This window comes from Scyliorhinus canicula, unplaced genomic scaffold (genome assembly GCF_902713615.1).
Source record: "Scyliorhinus canicula unplaced genomic scaffold, sScyCan1.1, whole genome shotgun sequence".
NCBI lineage: Eukaryota > Metazoa > Chordata > Chondrichthyes > Carcharhiniformes > Scyliorhinidae > Scyliorhinus > Scyliorhinus canicula.
Window position 1 is genome coordinate 8,312 of NW_024055487.1, and position 19,174 is coordinate 27,485.

General features: G+C 45.9%; 1 long non-coding RNA gene across 2 annotated transcripts; it reads left to right on the top strand.

Moving 5' to 3' along the window:
- The first annotated feature begins 488 nt into the window (after nucleotides 1-488).
- Nucleotides 489-18,791, top strand: LOC119960123. 2 transcript variants are annotated; one of them, XR_005459320.1, is made up of 4 exons: nucleotides 489-579; nucleotides 9,430-9,590; nucleotides 16,001-16,116; nucleotides 18,706-18,791. It is a non-coding gene; the product is annotated as an uncharacterized LOC119960123 (long non-coding RNA). The 2 variants fall into 2 exon arrangements; XR_005459321.1 differs by lacking the exon at nucleotides 489-579 and adding an exon at nucleotides 6,860-6,908.
- Nucleotides 18,792-19,174: the final 383 nt, after the last annotated feature.

Consider the following 19,174-nt stretch of genomic DNA (forward strand, 5'->3'; position numbering starts at 1 on the left):
GGTCTACAAAATTATGAGAGGTATGGACAGGGTGGATAGCAACAAGCTTTTTCCAAGAGTGGGGGTGTCATTACAAGGGGTCACGATTTTCAAGGTGAGAGGGGAAAAGTTTAAAGGAGATGTGCGGGGAAATTTTTTTACGCAGAGGATGGTGGGTGCCTGGAATGCTTTGCCAGCGGAGCTGGTCGAGACCGGTACGAGAGCATCATTTAAGATGCATCTGGACAGATATATGAAGGGGTGGGGAACAGAGAGAAGTAGACCGTGGAAAATAGGCAACAGGTTTAGATAAAGGATCTGGTTCGGCGCAGGCTGGGAGGGCTGAAGGGCCTGTTCCTGTGCTGTAATTTTCTTTGTTCTTGAAACCTCACAATGCCCGGGGAATGATTGACGGCATCTCCGGACCAATGGAAGCAGAGGGGCGGGACCGGAGGCCTGTTCTGAAGCAGCTGGTCCTCCAACGAATCACAGTGAATGGGTGGGCGGGACTGGGCTGAGTGAAGCATGCGCAGTGTGATTAATGGCGACGTGAAGAAGGTTCTTTCTCCGATTCACAATCCGTAAAGGTCGGAATGGCAGGTCAGTGGGATCAGCCCGGTCGTGAGGCACACTTCCTAAACATATGATAGAAACAGGAAACCGGGAAAAATAACCTACCGGTGACCTGAGCGGAGGCTGCAGCTTTCTCACAGACAGGACGAAGCAGCCGCCATCTTTGTTTCGCACTAGCAGCAATGCGCATGCGCACACATTTTTAATTGCGTACTCGCAGCAGTGCGCACGCGCGCCCAGCATATCTTTATTGGAGCAGAGCGCATGCCCAGTCGCCATCATTGTTGGGGGCAACATTTTTAAAAAATGTTTCTTCATGTCAGAATGTCATCAACTTTTTCACTCTGAGTTACAGATTATTATTTATGGGGCAGAACAATGATACATATCCAGAGCTGTGACAATAATTCGTATTTATATTGTGCCTTGAACAGAATAAACATTAAGACTTTTCAGAGAAACGTTCCAAAATAGGTGATCTTGGTGGTGATGTGGATATATGTTGGGAGCTCATCTGGGGTGAAATATTTCACCAGGGATGTAAACAGTTTGCTTCAGCCTCAGACATTTTGCAGGAACAGACAGGGATCGTGTTTGTCTAGGGAACGGAAGAGAATGGGTTTAATCTTCTCAATATTTAAATAGAGTAAATTTCTGCTCCTTCAGCACTTGATGTCAGACAAGATCGGACATTGTGTGTCTTGGAAGGGAACTTACCAGGTAGTGATGTTAACATACAGCTGCTGTCCTGGTCCATCCAGGTGGTGGAGGTGAAGGGTTGAGGAGATTCTGTCAAATTGTGATTCCGATATAGGTATATATTCCATTTCATTTTTTTCGAATGCCTCTCCATTGTTCCTGTCACTCCCACTCCCTTTTCTCTCTCCCTTTCCCGCATCATTCTGTCTTCCTCTCTGTCTCTCCACCATGACTCACTCTCTTTTTCCTCTCTCTCTGTCTTTCTTGTCACGTGGAATTCCCTAGCCCAGAGGGTTGTGGATGCTCCATCGTTGAGTATATTTAAGGTTAAGATGGTGTGATGTTTGGTCTCTCAGGAAGTCAAGGAAATGGGAGCTGACAGGAAAGGAGACTGGAAGACTAAGATCAGCCACAATCGTGTTCACATGGCAGACCAGGTTTGACAGGCCGAATGATCTACTTCTGCTCCTGTTTCTTGTATTCTTGCAGAGGCCCGAGTCTTGTGTGCGTTCCGGCCGGTTGGCAGGTTCCCTTCCCTGAAGGACATTAGTGAACCACTTGGGGTTTTTATGACAATCCAACAGTTTTCATGGTCACTTTATCCCAGTGTTGGTCCCACAAATGACCAGATTCATCAGCTCAATTTCACAACCTGTCTTTGTGTTTTTGTGGGTTCCTCTCTCATTCCCTTTTTTTTGTTTTAAATCAATTTAACAGTGTTACAAGGGGGAAGATTTGCAGTCAGGAAACTCAAGCCAAACATTACATCAGGATCGGAGGATCGCCTAATTTGTTGCAATCTAAATATCGGTGAATTTTGAACATGGAAGGAAAAAGCACCGTTCACAGTGAGGAGAAACCATGGGAATGTGAGGAGGGATTCAGAGCCACATCTCAACTGGAAATTCATCATCCCAGACCCTCTGGGGAGAGATCATTCACTTGCTCCGATTGTGGGAAGGAATTCTCTCGATCATCCAGCCTGCTGCAACACCAGCGAGTGCACACCGGGGAGAAACCATTCAACTGCTCCGTGTGTGGGGAAGGGATTCGCTCAGTCTCCAGCCTGCTGAGACACCAGCGAGTTCACACTGGGAAGAGACCATTCATCTGCTCAGAGTGTGGGAAAGGATTCATTCGGTCATCAGACTTGATGACGCACCAGCGGGTCACACGGACGAGAGACCATTTAAATGTCCAGACTGTGGAAAGTGCTATAAAGGTTCTCGGGCTCTGATACTCCATCAGCGTGTTCACACTGATGAGAGACCTTTTCAATGCCCAGACTGTGGGAAATGCTTTAAAAGTCCGGGGAACTTATGCGGCATCAGCGTATTCACACTGACGAGAAACCATTCAGGTGCTCTTACTGTGAGACTGGGTTCAAGACATCATCTGACCTCACTGTGCACCAGCGAACTCACACTGGGGAGAGGCCATTCACCTGCTCCCAGTGTGGGAAGACATTCACTCAGTCATCCAGCCTGCTGACACACAAGCGAGCTCACACTGGGGAGAGGCCTTACATCTGCCTCAAGTGTGGGAAGGGATTCACACAGTCATCCAACCTGATGAGACACCAGAAAATTCACAAGTAATTACAGTGCGTGGATTATGCTGTTAATCACATGCAGGTCTGATCCATCTTCATTGGGGTCTGTTTCTGCTGATGTTATTGAATTTCAACCTCGTTACATAAGCTAATATTCAAGATAACATTTTAATAAATCAGCTTAATGCGCTATATTTAATCTTTTTTTAAAATTTAGAATGCCAATTAATTTTTTCCCAATTAAGGGGCAATTTAGTGTTGCCAATCTACCTAACCACATCTTTTGGGTTGTGCTGGCAAAACCCACGCAAACACAGGGAGAATGTGCAAACTCCACACGGACAGTGACCCAGAGCTGGGATAAAACCTGGGACCTTGGCGCAATGAGGCCCCAGTGCTAACCCACTGCACCACCGTGCTGCCCCTATTTAATTTTTTTAACACCTCAAACATAAGTTAGTTCCTTTTGAAGGATCCTCCTTCTCCCCTGTCTTCTCCATTCTCATCTCCAAAAACAACTGTGAGGAGCTCATGGAGGTTCTTTGTCACAAAGATTGAGACAATCCGATCAGCTGCCTCTGCTGCTTCCCTCCCTTCCTCTAACCCACCAGACAAAACTGTCTCTAAAACTCCCCCTTGTCTGAGTCATGAACTCACATCTATCTCCAGTTTCTGTCTGGTCTCCTGTCATGTCCCGTTCAATCTAATCTTGTTTACGAAACCTGCCTTCTGCTCCATTGACCCTATTCTCACTAAACCGCTGACCATCCAACTTCCCCACATTAACTGATATTGTTAATAGTTCTCTCTCTCTTCTGGTGTTGCCCCTCAATTTAAATACACCATCCTCACCCATCCTGAGAAAACAACCCTTGACCCCCAACTTCTTTGCAAATGACCACCCCGTCTCCAACCTCCCTTTCCTCTCCAGTTTGGTGTCCCCCAAGGATCTATCCTTGGCCCGTCCTATTTCTCATCTACATGATGGCACGAGAATCCATAGAATCACCACAGTGCAGAAGGAGGCCACTTGGCACACCGAGTTTGCATTGACTGCCTGAAAGAGGACCCTAGCTAGGCCCACTCCCCCTTCCTCCCCCCATAACACCACCTAACCTGCACATCTTTGGACTGTGAGAGGAAATCAGAGCACCTGGAGGAAACTCACACAGATTTGGGGAGTATGCACAAACTCCACACACTGTGTGGTATTTGCGCGTTTTCCCCGTGTCAGCGTGGGTTTCCTCCAGATGCTCTGGTTTCCTCCCACAGTCCAAAGATGCGCAGGTTAGGTGGATTGGCCATGCTAAATTGCCCCTTAGTGTCCAATATTCAGGTGGGGTTACGGGGATAGATCAGGGGAGTGGGTCTAGGTGGGGTGATCATTTAGAGGGTCAGTGCAGAATCGATGGGCTGAATGGCCTCCTTCTGCACTTTTAGGATTCTATTAAAGACAAATGTGGGCCCATTACAGAACGAGACAGGATTTATTTATAATGGGGAAGAGGGAAATGACAGAGAATCTAAATAATTACTTTGTGTCTGTCTCCACGGAGAAACGTAGAAAAAAATCCTCCCAGAAATAAGAGAGAAACTACAGACTAATGGGAATGAGGAACTGAATGAGATGAGTGAAAAAGTAGCACTGGAGAAATTAATGGGATTGAAAGTTGATAAATACCAGGGACCTGATTATTTACATTGCAGAGTGTCAGAGGAGGTGGCTGTCGACACAGTGGATATGCTGCTGGTCATCTTTCAACATTCTATAGACTCTGCAGATTGGAGGTTGAAAATGTAATCCCACTTTTTCAGAAATGGGGGAGAAAATGGGGAACAACAGACTTGTTATCCTGACATCAGTAATGGGGTAAATACTAGAATCTGTTACAAGGATGTGTTAACAGCAACATTTAGAAAATAATGATCTGATTGGGGAAATTCAGCATGAATTTCTGAAAGTGAAATTATATTTTCCATGGGGCAGCACGGTAGCACAGTGGGTAGCACAGTTGGTTCACAGCTCCAGGGTCCCAGGTTCAATTCCCGACATGGGTCACTGTCTGTGGAGTCTGCACATTTTCCCCGTGTCTGCATAGGTTCCCTCCGGGGCTCCGGTTTCCTCCCACAGTCCAAAGATGTGCAAGTTAGGTGGATTGTCCATGCTAAATTGTCCTTAGTGTCTAAAAAAGGTTAGGTGGGGTTACTGGATTATGGGGATGGGGGGAGGCGTGGGCTTAAGTAGGGTGCTCTTTCCAAGGGCCAGTGCAGACTCGATGGGCCGAATGTCCTCCTTCTGCACTGCAAATTCTATGATTCCAAAGCTGTTGGAGGTTTTCTTTAAGAATATTACTACTGTCTCTGCGTGGGTTTCACCCCCACAACCCAAAAATGTGCAGGTTAAGCGGATTGGCCATGCTAAATTGCCCCTTATTTGGAACAAAACAAAATTGGATACTCTAAATTTATAAAAAAAAGAATATTATTACAGAACAGATAAGGTGAATCAGTGGATATGGTGCATTTGGATCTTCAGAAGACTTTCGATTAAGTCCAACAGAGGAGGTTAGGAACATCTGAGTGGGGGGGGGGGGGGGGGGGGAGAGTATACTGGCACGGATTGAGGATTCATAGAAAACAGCGAGCAGGAATAAATGGATCATTTTCAGCTGGGCAGACTGTGGCCAGTGAGGTATTACAAGGATCAGTATTCGGGCTCCAGCTGTTCACAATATATATCAATGATTTGGGTGCGGGGACCAAATGCAATATTTCCATGATTGCTGATGACTCAAAACTCGGTGAGAATGTGCGTTGCGAGGAGGATGCAAAGAGGATTCATGAGGATTTAGACAGGCTAATGAATGGGTAAGAACATGGCAGATGGATTATAATGTGGACAAAATATGAAGTTATCCTCTTTGGTTCGAGGAAGGTGATGTAGAATATTCTTAAATGGTGAGAGATTGGGAAGTGCAGATATCCAGAGGGATCTGGGTGTCCTTGTTCATGAGTCATCAAAAGCAGGTGCAGCAAATGATCAGGAAGGCAAATGGTATGTTGAACATCATTGAAAGAGGATCTGAGTATATGTTGAAATTTATTATCAGGTTAGCAAGACTTTACTAAAACCAAAATGTTCAGTATGTAAAAGCCTGGGGCTTCTGACCTGGTCTAGCTTTGAGCAGAGGAACCAGATGAGAACAATGTGCTGATTACACTCACAGCTCTTTCTAATGTGTCCTCCTTTGAGTATCCAGTAATCTCACGGTCTCAGTATGCAGTCACTTATGTAATAGAAATAATCTTTAAATGCCCATTGTTTCCTACTTTCCTACTGTTTAATGGAGTCTGGATACAGAGACTTCTGTAAAAACACAATGTATATTGAACCTGTTGGGGAGAAACAATCTGTTATAATTTGAAATGAAGTCCAGGATTTCTGAAAAGCTGTGGCTCCATTATCAGCAAAGCTCTTTTCATCCATGAAGCAGATAAATTACTGAGTGAATCTCCTCCCACACACAACCACGAAACCTAGAAGGACAAGGGCAGCAGATGTATGGAACATCACTTCCTGGAAGTTCCCCTCCAAGCCACGCCATTGGGACTTGGAAACATATCACTGTTCCTTTACTGTTGCTGCATCAACATCCTACCTAACAACACTGTGGGTAGACCAACACCACATGGACTGAAGAGGTTCAAGAAGGTGACTGTGAGAGGAAACCAGAGCACTGGGAGGAAGCCCATGCAGACACGGGGAGAAAGTGCAAACTCCACAGTCAACCAAGTCTTGGAATCAAACCCAGGTCGCTAGCAGTGCTACCATGCTAATCACGATCCAACATCCCGTCTGGGTTCCTATTGTTACTGATTTCCGCCCCAATTGCTAAATCAAAGCACAATAAATTCACAATTCCCTGGTTAGTTGGTAGCTGCCATGGCGAGGACGTTACCCGACACCCCCGCCCCCGCCCCCGCGGTGGTGAATGTCCTCTCTCCAGAGCACAGGAGAGCAGTGCGCAGGCGCAGCAACGCCCTGCACAGGATCATGCGCAGTGATAGGGATGGGAAGCCTATTGTTTATCGGATCTCCAAACCGGTGAGGATGCGGAAACGCGGAGGGGGCGATGAAGCCGGCGGGTGGACGGGGAGGGTTTCTAAACACCTGGTGAAGGCATCAAGCCCCGAATCCGAAGCTGCAGGTCCCACATTTGCAGCTCCGGGTCTTTTCCCCGGAGACTGACCCAGACTAACGGCCGCCATCTTATTTCAATGGAGAGACTGCGCATGCGTTCGTGTTTTGGCGAATTCGAAAGATGGTGGGCGGGGCTTCAGCGCCTCTGTTTCCAACCGGGTCCTAGTGTTCGGGAGGTGCATTAGGCTGCAGGCGCTGCTTCCAACCCAGAGAATTCCATGGACCATGTCTTAATTCAGTGTGGGAGGTTGCAGTCCTGATAGTTAGTTATCTGCAGCAGCTACTTCTCAAGTTTTAGTTACACTTCAGTCCCCTGCTCCTAATCTTTGGCTGCCCGGTGTAGAGGGACTGGGTAAGTCAGGGATCTTGTCCTGGACTTGCTCTTGGGCCTGGTTAAAACAGCAATTTATAGAATTTGGATGATCAGGTCCCATTTGGTGGTGGGAATTACTCTGGTTGAATATAAGAAATAGGAGTCAACAACTTCACCACTACCACTGCGCCACTACCTCCTGTGGGGTGGCAGTGACGGTGTGGTATTGTCACTGGACTACTAAACCAGAAATCCAGGGTAATGTTCTGTTACCCGGGTTCGAATCCTCCCACTGCAGATGGTAAAATTTTAATTAAATAAAAATCTGGAATTAAAAGTCTTGATGACCATGAAACCATTGTCAATTGTCGTTAAAACTCAACTGATTCACCAATGACCTTTAGGGAAGGAAATCTTCTGTCCTCACCTGGTCTGACCTACATGTGACTGCAGACCCACAGCAAAGTGGATGACTCTTAACTGCCTCCTCCAGGGCAATTAGAGATGTTCAATAAATAGGAACTTTTTTTTAAATCAGTCTATCAAGCCTGCTCCACCATTGAATAAGGTCACTTTACTGCCGACCCCCATAAGAGGCCTCTCTTCCATGGGCCTGCATGTGTCTGGGTGGCTCTGGGAAACAGTTGACACCTTCCACGATCGGTGGGTACCTCAGAGTACAGAGTGTTTCATAGACATTGGTAAAGACATTCTGGTTTAGTCAGGAAGATTCTCTTTTGCTCTTGTTGGGATTTTGTTTCTGATTTTGATTTATTTTATTTTGATTGAACAACACGTTTAAGAAAACAAGAAAAGAAAGAATGTTGCATAGAAACTAGAATTGCCTATTCTAAATTTCTGTCCTGCACTGACAGCAATGACTTTTGTAAACTGTTTATAGGATATTAGAAGATGATTTGTGGATGGGAAACTCAAACCAAGCATCACATTAAGATCTGATCATCACTTAATTCACTCGGAGCTGATTGTCATCAAGCTTTGAATGTCAAAGCAGAAATATTTATCAGTTTTGGCTGCAGGAAATAATTTCAAACATCAGTGAGACTGGAAAAGCACCGAGACACACACACCCGAGTGAGGGAAGGGATTCATTTCATCATCCCACCTGGTGAGACACCAACGGATGTTGATGAGACAAAGGAGAAGATATTCACCTGCTCTGTGTCTGGGAAGGGCTTTACTCAGTCTTCCAACGTGCTGAGACACCAGCAAGTTCACACTGGGGAGAGGCCGTTCACCTGCTCTGTGTGTGGGAAGAGATTCTCTCAATCATCTCACTTGCTGACACACCAGCGAGTTCACAAATGACTGCGGAGGTCAGATTCTGCTGTTAATCACATAATTCGTTTGTTTATGTTGCTGTTAGTAACTCCTGTAACTGAGACACAGTTTAATTATCTGGATATCTGTTAAAAAAAATCGGTGATGATGAAAGTAGACAGCGCCGTTGGAAGCAGATAAGGGTTAGGAGCAGGATCAGTCCAGACAACCTGTCTCACCTACACTGTTATTCAATACAATCATGGCTGATTCAGCCTCAATTCCTCCCTCCTGCCTGTTCACCAGAACCCTTAATTCTCTGAGAGACCAAAATTCAGTCTATTTCAGTCTTAAATATGCTCGACAATGGAAACAGAAAATTTAAATTCATAGGACCAAAGGAGGCCAGGTGGCCCATCTCTCTGTCTCTCCTCTCTCGCTCGCTCCCTCCCTCCCTCTCTGCCTGGAACAGTCCCTTGTTAACACTCAACATCCTGCTTCAGCCACTGGAGGATGGTTCACATCAGTGGATGGGGTAGGGGGGATAATAAATAAGAGCTGACACTTTGCACTGAAATTAATGAGGACTCTGAGCTCTGGGAAACTATTAACAAATGTCTCCTTGTGAAACATCAGCTCAGGAAGAGAGCCAGAAACTAAAACAGGACAAGACACTGAGTTTCACAGAGAGAGAGAGAGGGAATAGAGAGAGAGAAAGATGAGGATCTGCAGTGGAATAAGTTTTAAAAATGTTCCATAGGAATTAGAATTGTCTGTTATGCATTTCTATCTTCCACTTACAGTGATGACTTTGGTAATCTCCTTTTACAGAGCATGGGAAGGTGAGGATTTGCAGATGTTTAAAGCAGTGAAACAAAACATCATGTCAAGATCTGACAGACACTTGATTCACCAGGACTTGAATATCATCAGCCTTTGAATGTGGAAGGAGAAATGTTTGTCTATTCTGTCTGTGGGAACAGATTTCAAATGTAAGTATGACTGGAAAAGCACTGAGTCCCACACAACACACACCCGAGTGAGAGAGTTCCAGTGAACTGACTGTGGAAAGAGCCTCCACCAGTTACACAACCAGAAACCTCACAGTAACATTCAGAGTGGGGAGAAACGGTACATGTGTCCTGTTTGGACGAGGCTTCAACTGATCGTCCAACCTGGAGAGTCACAAGGACACCGGCACCATGGAGAAACCGTGGAAATGTGGGGACTGTGGGAAGAGATTCAATTATCCATCCTGGCTGGAAACTCATCAACTCAGTCACACCCGGGCCAGCATCACACAGAGACTATTGAAATGTGGAGACTGTGGTAAAGTTATCAGATCCCCATCAGAGCTGGAAATTCACCAACGCAGTCACACCGGCGAGAGACCATTCAACTGCTCTAAATGTGGGAAGGGATTCACTCAGTTATCCACCCTGACTAGACACCAGCGAGTTCACACTGGGAAGAGGCCATTCACCTGCTCAGAGTGTGGAAAGGGATTCACTCAGTCATCCCACCTCACTGAACACCAGCGAGTTCACACTGGGGAGAGGCCGTTTACCTGCTCTGAGTGTGGGAAGGGATTCATTAATTTAACTAACCTTACTTCTCATCAACTTGTTCACACTGATAAGAGACTTTTTAAATGTTCTGACTGTGATAAGAGCTTTAAAGCACAAGGGATCTAGAGACACCAACACATTCACTCTAGTCAGAGCCCATTCTCCTGTTCTGTGTGTGGGAAGGGATTCCCTCGGTCATTCAGCCTCCTGAGACACCAGCGAGTTCATACCAGGGAGAGACCGTTCCCTTGCACTAAGTGTAAAATGAAATTCACTCGGTTATGCGTCCTGCAGAGACATCAGAAAGTTCACACTGTGGAGAGTCCATTCACCTGCTCCGAGTGTGGAAAGGGATTCATTCAGTCATCTGCCCTGCTGAGACACCACCTAGTTCACACTGGGGAGAGGTCATTCATCTGCTCCCAGTGTGGGAAGGGATTCATTGAGTCATCCCACCTGGTGAAACACTGGCGAATTCACACTGGGGAGAGGCCGTTCACCTGCTCCAAGTGTGGGAAGGGATTTGCTCAGTCCTACCACCTACTGAAACACCAGCAAGTTCATGAGTGACTGCAGGGTTGGATTCTGCTCTTATTGCTTCTGTTAATCACATCCAGGACTGAACTATGTCCATTCTGACAGGGCGTGTTTTCCCTTCCATTAATAATGCCTGTGACTGGACTGGAGTTTAATATTTTGATATGCGTTAAGTATGACAGTGTTTTCTAAATACAGTGTGTTAGGTATTTGTTTTCCCCAAGAGGAGACTAATTGCTGTCCTTGTTGTGATATCAAGTTCAGGAGATTTTTTTGTGAGGAAGTAACCAGGATGTAAAGCAGCTTGTGATCAGCAGCTAGTATTGGGTAGGAATTGCAGGTAAATCCCCAGGGTCTGAGAATCTGGATCCCAGAGTGCTTAAGGAAGTGGCTCTGGAAATAGTGGATGCATTGATGGTTATCTTCTGGGATTTTGTAGACTCTGGAACAGTCCCTGCAGTTTGGAGGATAGCTCACGTCACTCCAATATTCAAAAAGGGAGGTAGAGAGAAAGCAGGGAATTATAGACCAGTAAGCCTAACATTGGTAGTGGGGAAAATGCTTGAATTCATTATCAAAGATAGGTGCTGGTTTAGCACACAGGGCTAAATCGCTGGCTTTGAAAGCAGACCAGGGCACGGTTCGATTCCCGTACCAGCCTTCCCGAACAGGCACCGGAATGTGGCGACTAGGGGCTTTTCACAGTACCTTCATTTGAAGCCTACTTGTGATAATAAACGATTTTCATTTTTTTTTCATAGAATTTACAGTGCTGAAGGAGGCCATTTGGCCCATCAAGTCTGCACCGGCTCTTGGAAAGAGCACCCTACCCAAGCCTATACCTCCACCCCATCCCCATAACCCAGTAACCCCACCTAACACTAAGGGCAATTTGGACTCTGAGGGCAATTTAGCCTGGCCAATTCACCTAACCTGCACATCTTTGGACTGTGGGAGGAAACCGGAGCACCCGGAGGAAACCCACGCGCACACGGGGAGAACGTGCAGACTCCACACAGACAGTGACCCAAGCCGGGATTCGAACCTGGGACCCTAGAGCTGTGAAGCATTTGTGCTAACCACTATGCTACCATGCTACGTTATTTCATTTCAAGGACTTTATGGCGAAACATTTAGGAAGCACTAGCAGGATCAGTCAGAGTCAGCATAGATTTATGAAGGGAAAATCATGCTTGACAAATATGTTGGAATTCTTTGAAGATGTAACCAGTACAGTGAGCCAGTCGATGTGGTACATTTGGACTTTCAGAAGGCGTTTGACAAAGTCTCGCTTAAGAGATTATTGTGCAAAATTAAAGCGCATGTGATTGGGGGAAATGTATTGAGGTGGATAGAAAACTGGCTGGCAGAGAGGAAACGAAGAGTAGGAATTAATGGGTCCTTTTCAAATTGGAAGGCAGTAACTAGTGGGATCCCTAAGGGATCGGTGCTGGGACCCCAGCTATTCACAATATATATTCATGATTTGGATGAGGGAACAAAATGTAACATCTTAAAGTCTGCAGATGATACCAAGTTGGGTGGGAGGGTGAACTGGGACAAGCATACAGGGATTCTACAGCAAGATCTGGACAGGTTGGGCAAGTGGGCAAATCAATGGCAGGGCTATATAATTTGGATAAGTGAGAGGTTATTCGCTTTGGAAACAAAAACAGGAAGGCAGATTACTACCTGAATGGTTGTAAATTGGGAGAGGGGAGTGTGCAGTGAGACCTGGGTGTCCTTGTGCACCAGTTGCTGAAGGTAAGCATGCAGGTGCAGCAGGCGGTAAACAAGGCTAATGGTATGTTGGCCTTCATTGCGAGAGGTTTCGAGTACAGAAGCAGGGATGTGTTGCTGCAATTATACAGGGCCTCGCTGAGGCCACACCTGGAGTATTGTGAGCAGTTTTGGTCTCCTTCTCTGAGGAAGAATGTTCTTGCTCTCGAGGGAGTGCAGCAAAAGGTTACCAGACTGATTCCAGGGATGGCGGGACTGTCATATGAGCAGAGATTGACTCGGTTGGGATTGTTCTCGCTGGCGTTCAGACGAATGAGGGGGCATCTCATAAAATTCGAACAGGACTAGTCAGGGTAGATGCAGGGAAGATGTAACCAATGATGGGTATGTCCAGAACCAGGGGTCACAGTCTGAGAATTCAGGATGAACCATTTCGGACAGAGATGTGGAGACATTTCTTCACCCAAAGAGTGGTGAGCCTGTGGAATCCATTACCACAGGAAGTAGTTGATGGTAAAACATTGAATATATTCAAGAGACGGCTGGATATTGCACTTGGGGTGAATGTAATCAAAGGCTATGGGGAGAAAGCAGGATTAGGCTATTGAGTTGGATGATCAGCCATGATGGTGATGAATGGTGGAGCAAGCTCAAAGGGCCAAAAGGCCTCATCCTGCTCCTATCTTCTATGTATCTATGTACTGTCTGTAAATAATGGTTGCTGAATCCCAAGTGTAGATCTGTCTACTGAGCCATCTTGTCATGTATCTTCAATTAAACCAAAGCTATGACTAGTTCAGCAATCCTGTGTGACATTGGTTAATTGGTGCAAAGACACATCAACACAACATGGTGACAGCAGTGGATTTGCGAACCACAGGAGCCGCCATGGAAAAGATTTAATGCAAACCGGAAGCTGTATGTGTATGGAAGCCACAGAAGGAAGAGTCCCTCCACAAACAGTGATTTGCAGAACAGTGAATATCTGATGTGTGGGATTACTGGATTGAGGGTGAAAGTAAAGCCACAAGTGAGTTCAGGGTCGTGCTGTGCAATCGGTTTTGAATCTGGCATTAAAAGCTGCAGGGCCATTGAAACATCCTTGGGGCCATTCCTGTGCAAAAGACAACAGTACGTGAGGAACTGCTGCCAAAAGAAGAAAGGAAAAACAAACCCAGCAGCTGCAATGTGAATCTCCCCACAGAGCAGAGAGGTTACATATCCCTTTCATATCAAGGTTGTCCGTAAAACACCGGGAACATCAGGAAGGTGACCACCAAATCCCCTAGCAAGAATTGGAAAGCCACAGATATCCAATCTACATTTAGGCTTTTCAAACAAAGGATGGAATGACACTTCTGATTTAGCCATCACTTAACTGGATGAACGTGCAGTGAAAATGAAGATAGGTCATGAATTCAAAGGGCTGTATGGAGTCAACACTTGGGGTCTGTCTGAGGAGTATCAGAACAAGCCTGTTAAACTATGGAACATGTTGAAAGAGCAGCTTCATATAAAGGTGAACTTTAGAATACACTGAATGGAGCTGATCACTTACAGGCAACGGCCAAATAATCAATCAGTTCGTCAGTAGGCACCGTGATAGGAGAAATGAATATGATTTTTTCAGAAGCTGAGCTATCTGAACAGAGTTATTTTGTATTATCTATTTGACGTTTCAATGGTGCATTCATTACCCATGATTCACCGCGGTTGTGAATGTGCCCTATTCACTGCACAGGGGCCCAGTGCGCCGACGCAGCTCTGGGCTTTATCGGGAGCATGCGCGGTTTCATATTGCTCGGAGACCTTCGAGTGCGGTAATGGCTTGTTCCGTGGGTGAGAGTCGGTGGGGCGGAAGAAGGAATTAAGCGGGAGTCGGGATGCGGAGGGTGCAGAAACTTTATAAACAGCCGGTGTATGCCCTAGGACCGGCATAAGACCCTGAAGTTCCCGCGTTTGCAGCTGTGGAGCTTTTCCCTGGGATCAGGCCCAGTTCCAAGGCCTCCATCTTAGTTCAGAGGTGAGCAGAGCGCATGCCATCTTTGTGACGTAACGGAAAGTAGGTCAGTGTTCAGGTGACCAGGAGAGAAAATGTTGGATTCCTGAATTGACAGAGGGCCGGGTTGACCGACACCTCGACATCGCAGAGCGCATGTGCGGCCATCCGAATCACAGAAGAATAAGATTGTAGAATCTGTACAGTGCATATGGAGTCCATGCGGTCCATTGAGTCTGCACAGACCCTTCTAAAGAAAACTTTACAGATACACTCACCCATCAATCACGCGCTATCTCTGCAACCCCATAATCGAACCTGCACATCCATGGACACTAAGGAGCAGTTTATCATGGCCAATCCACCAAACCCTCACTTCTTTGGACTGTGGGAGAAAACTGGAGGAAAACCATGCAGACACCGGGAGAACTTGCAAACTCCCCACAGACAGTGACTGGAATTGAACCTGGGTTGCTGGCACTGTGAGGCAGCAGTGCTAACCACTGTACCACCATACCATCCGAGCACTGAGGCCTCAGCGCCAGGGACCCAGGTTTGTTTCTGACCTCGGGCGACTGTCTGAGTGGAGTTTGCACATTCTCCCTGTGTCTGCGTGGGTTTCCTCCGGGTGCTCCAGCTTCCTCCCACTGCCCTAAGATGTGCAGGTTGGGTGCCTCGGCCATGCTAAAATTGCCCCTTAATTTGTCCAAAGATTAGGTGGGATTATCGACATTGGGGGAAGTGGGCCTAGATAGGGTGCTTTCAGATGGTTCATGCAGACATGATGGGCTGAATGGCCACATTCTCCACCATTGGGGCTGGTTTAGCTCACTCAGCTAAATCGCTGGCTTTTAAAGCAGACCAAGCAGGCCAGCAGCACGGTTCGATTCCTGTACCAGCCTCCCCGGACAGGCGCCGGAATGTGGCGACTAGGGGCTTTTCACAGTAACTTCATTGAAGCCTACTCGTGACAATAAGCCATTTTCATTTCATTTCATAGGGATTCTATGTTTCTAATTAGGAGCAGGAAGAGGCCACTTGGACAAACCGGCTCCCTAACCTTTGACTCAGTTGTAGGTAGAAATCTCTCAGAGGGAGAGAATTCTGCCGGCTCTCTGAATCACAATTTCGCCACATCTCTGTCTGAGACTCTTATTTTTAAACTGTCCCTGCAGATTGAGATTTCCTGTGAAGAAAAATCATTTAAGCAGTTACCCTGTCAAGCACCCTCAGAATCTTCAAAACTACCTTTCATTCATCTAACTCCAATCAGTTATAGAGACCCCGTCCAACTTTCCCCCATAAAACCCTTCATACCAGGTATCAGCTGAGTGAATCTTGTCTGAACTGCTTCCAATGTCAGTGTATCCCATATTCTGTAATCCTGCACCAGGAAACCAGAGAGGATGTTATGAATTTATATCCGGACTTTGAAAACTCCTTTCAGAGGGAGTTAGAAGGGGAGGATTTACACACAGCAATCTCGAATTTAAGTTAAAATGTTTCTCTTCATTTCTAACCACAATTGACACATGACTCTTGTAATCTTCTTTTGCAGGGAGTGAGAAGGTTTGAAGACTGAGAATTTTCTCTGATTCCAGTGCTTCTGATATCTTTCCAGCTGCAGCTCCAGCAGGTGGTTTGAAATTTGAAAACAGTGAAATTGTTCCAGAGGTGAGTATTATCGAGCATTCATCTATAATTTAAAGTTTTTAGCATTGTGCTTTGTTATCTGTGCTCTGGTTTCAGGGCTCTGGGGCAGGTTTGTCTCCTTTATTGTGGATCTGAATCCATGTTCACCCATTGCTCTGTTTCAGCTCTGCCCTCCCTCATCACCTCTCTGCCATTGTTTAACGTTTTCTGCCTCTAATAGTGGATTTATTTTAACCATGTTTGGTATTTTATTGTTATTTCTTCCAATGTGTCTCAATGAAGATTTCACTGCTGCCCATCGCTTGGCTATGTGCTGCTGATTTACCATCTTTATCTTCCCATGGTCAGGAATTGTTTTTCCTGCACTAGAGATCATTTCTCTTCTGTTCATCAGCTAATATTAACCATCAAATTCTGCACCATATTTATTCCGTGTAATTGAAGATTTGAGATTACTATCAGACCAGCCACGACCTTATTAAATGGTGGAGCAGGATTGAGGGGCTGAATGGCGACTCCTGCTCCTTGTTCTTATGTTTATTGATTCTGTCACCCTGAGATGTTAAATCTGTTTCTCTTGCCACAGTTACTCACTGACATGTTGAGTATTTTCATTTCAGAATATTTTTATTTCAGATTTTCAGCAACCAGTATTTTGCTATTATTTTGTTGCAGACGTTTCTCACAGAAGCGAGTCTAGAAGCAGAGATAGACCAATTAAGAACTGATTTGTGTTGGGGGGGGGGGGGTGTTGTTTGTGGAGGTTAGTATCTGGCCTCCAGTTACAGTCCTTTTTCACAGAATCATTGAATGATTACAATGCAGATGGAGGCCATTCGGCCCACCATAACTATGCTGCCTCATCCCACTCCCCTGCCCTTTCTTCACTTCCTTGCAGTGTTTTTTTCTTTCCAAGGTCTTGTCCAATTCCCTTTGGTTTGTTGTATCAGTTTGGCTGGAATGGAGATGCAGGAGAAGCTGCTGGGTTTAACCCCGAGGACTTTGTAACCCAGTATTGAGCAATAATTTCAGATGTGAAGTTGTCAAGGGAGGTACGGGGAACGGCACCAAGTCATCATCCTCATTTGGAGATCCGGTGCAGACACAATGGGCCTTCTGCACCCTAACAATTCAGTGATTGGGTGATCTATAATAGTTTGCTCTGTGGCCAGCTGTTCTTAAGAAACTGCCCCCAAAACACTCTCTATGTGCTCATCTGCAGGGAAACACGGTGTTGCAGTGGTTAGCACTGCTGTTTCACGGCACTGAGGATCTGGGTTCGATCTCAGCCCTGGCTCCCTGTCTGTGTGGAGTTTGCACATTTTCCCCATGTTTGTGTGGGTTTCACCACCACAACACAAAGATGTGCAGGATAGGTGGATTGGCCACACTAAATTGCCCCTCAATTGGAAAAAATGAACTGGGTACTCTAAATTTAAAAAAACAAATGAGCTCATCTGCCTGGCTACCTTTGCCAATCTGATTTCCACAATCTATATGTGGATAAAAATCACATGATTATTGCAGTACTTTTCTCACAAGCCCTTATTTCTTCCTGTATTCTCCGTCCTACAGTGTGGTTATTGTTAGGGGGTGCCTAGAAACTACTCCCACAGTGACTTCCTACCTTTATCATTTTCTATCGTTACCCAATGTGATTGTACATCGTGATCTCCAGAACTAAGGTCATCTCTCTCTATTGTAATAATGTCATCCTTAATTAACAGAGCTGCCCCTCCGCATATTCCCAGTTTCCTGTCCTTCTGAAAAGTCACGCAGCTGTGAATATTCAGGTCCCAGCCTTTGTCATCTTGCAGCCGTGTCTCTGTAATGACTATCAGATCACAGTACCTGGAGTACGGTGCACACTTTTAATCTCCTTCACTAAGGAGGGTGATTCTTGCATTGGGAGCAGTTCAGAGAAGGATCATTGGGCTGATTCCTGGGATGAAGGTGTTGTGTTGTGAGGAAAGGTTGGGCCTGGACTCATTGGAGTTTCGAGGTGATCATATTGAAACAAAAAAGATTCTGAGGTAACATGATAGGGGAGATGAAGAGAGGATGTTTCCCCTCATGGGGGATTCAGGAGCGAGTGGGCAGATTGTCAAAATAAAGGGTCCCCATTTCTGATGGAGATGAGGGGAAATGTCTTCCCTCAGAGGGGGGTTAGTCTTTGCAATTCTCTTCCCCAGAGAGCAGTGGAGGCTGCATCGTTAAATATATACAAGGCCCAGTTAGAGTTTTGATCAAAAAGGGAGTCGAGGGTTACGGGTGACAGGAAGAAAATGAAGTTCAGGTCACAATCCGATCAGCCATGATCTTATTAAATAGAAAAGCAGGTTTGATGGGCTGAATGGCCTTCTCCTCTTATTTCTGAGGATATAAGATCTCTTGGTCGAGAACAGGAAACGCTGAGTGTTGATCTGTCGATCAGCGGGAATTAGCACCTTCTGGAGAATAGGCAGTGTGTATCTTAGATACAGCAGAGTGAGAATGGAGGGAGAGAGAGATAGTGTGTGTGTATGTTTGTGTGTGAAAGTAACTAGAATTGTCTGTTCTGAATTTTTGAGCTGTACTGACAGTGATGATATTTGTAAACTCCTTTAACAGGATATTCAACGGCGAGTATTTGCAGCCAGAAATCTCAAACCAAACTTCACATTGAGATCTGACGGCGTCGGCCATTTTACCATCAGTATGACTGGAAAAGCACCGAGACTCCCGCACCAGGGGGAAACCGTAGGGATTGTGGGAATGGATTCACTTCCCCATCTGAGCTGGAAACTCATCGACTCACTCACACAAGAGACCGTTCACCTGCTCTCAGTGTGGGAAAGGATTTACTGCTTCATCCAACCTGCTGACACACCAGTGAGGTCACACTGTTCACCTGCTCTGTGGAGGAAGGGAGTTACTACTTCATCCAGTCTACGCAAACACCAGCAAGTTCACACTGGGAGAGACCATATACCTGCTCGCTGCGTGGGAAAGGATTCGTCCATTCATTCATTCTGCTTACACACTGGTGACATCACACTGAGATGCCGTTTATCTGCTCTGTGTGTGGGAAGGGATTCGG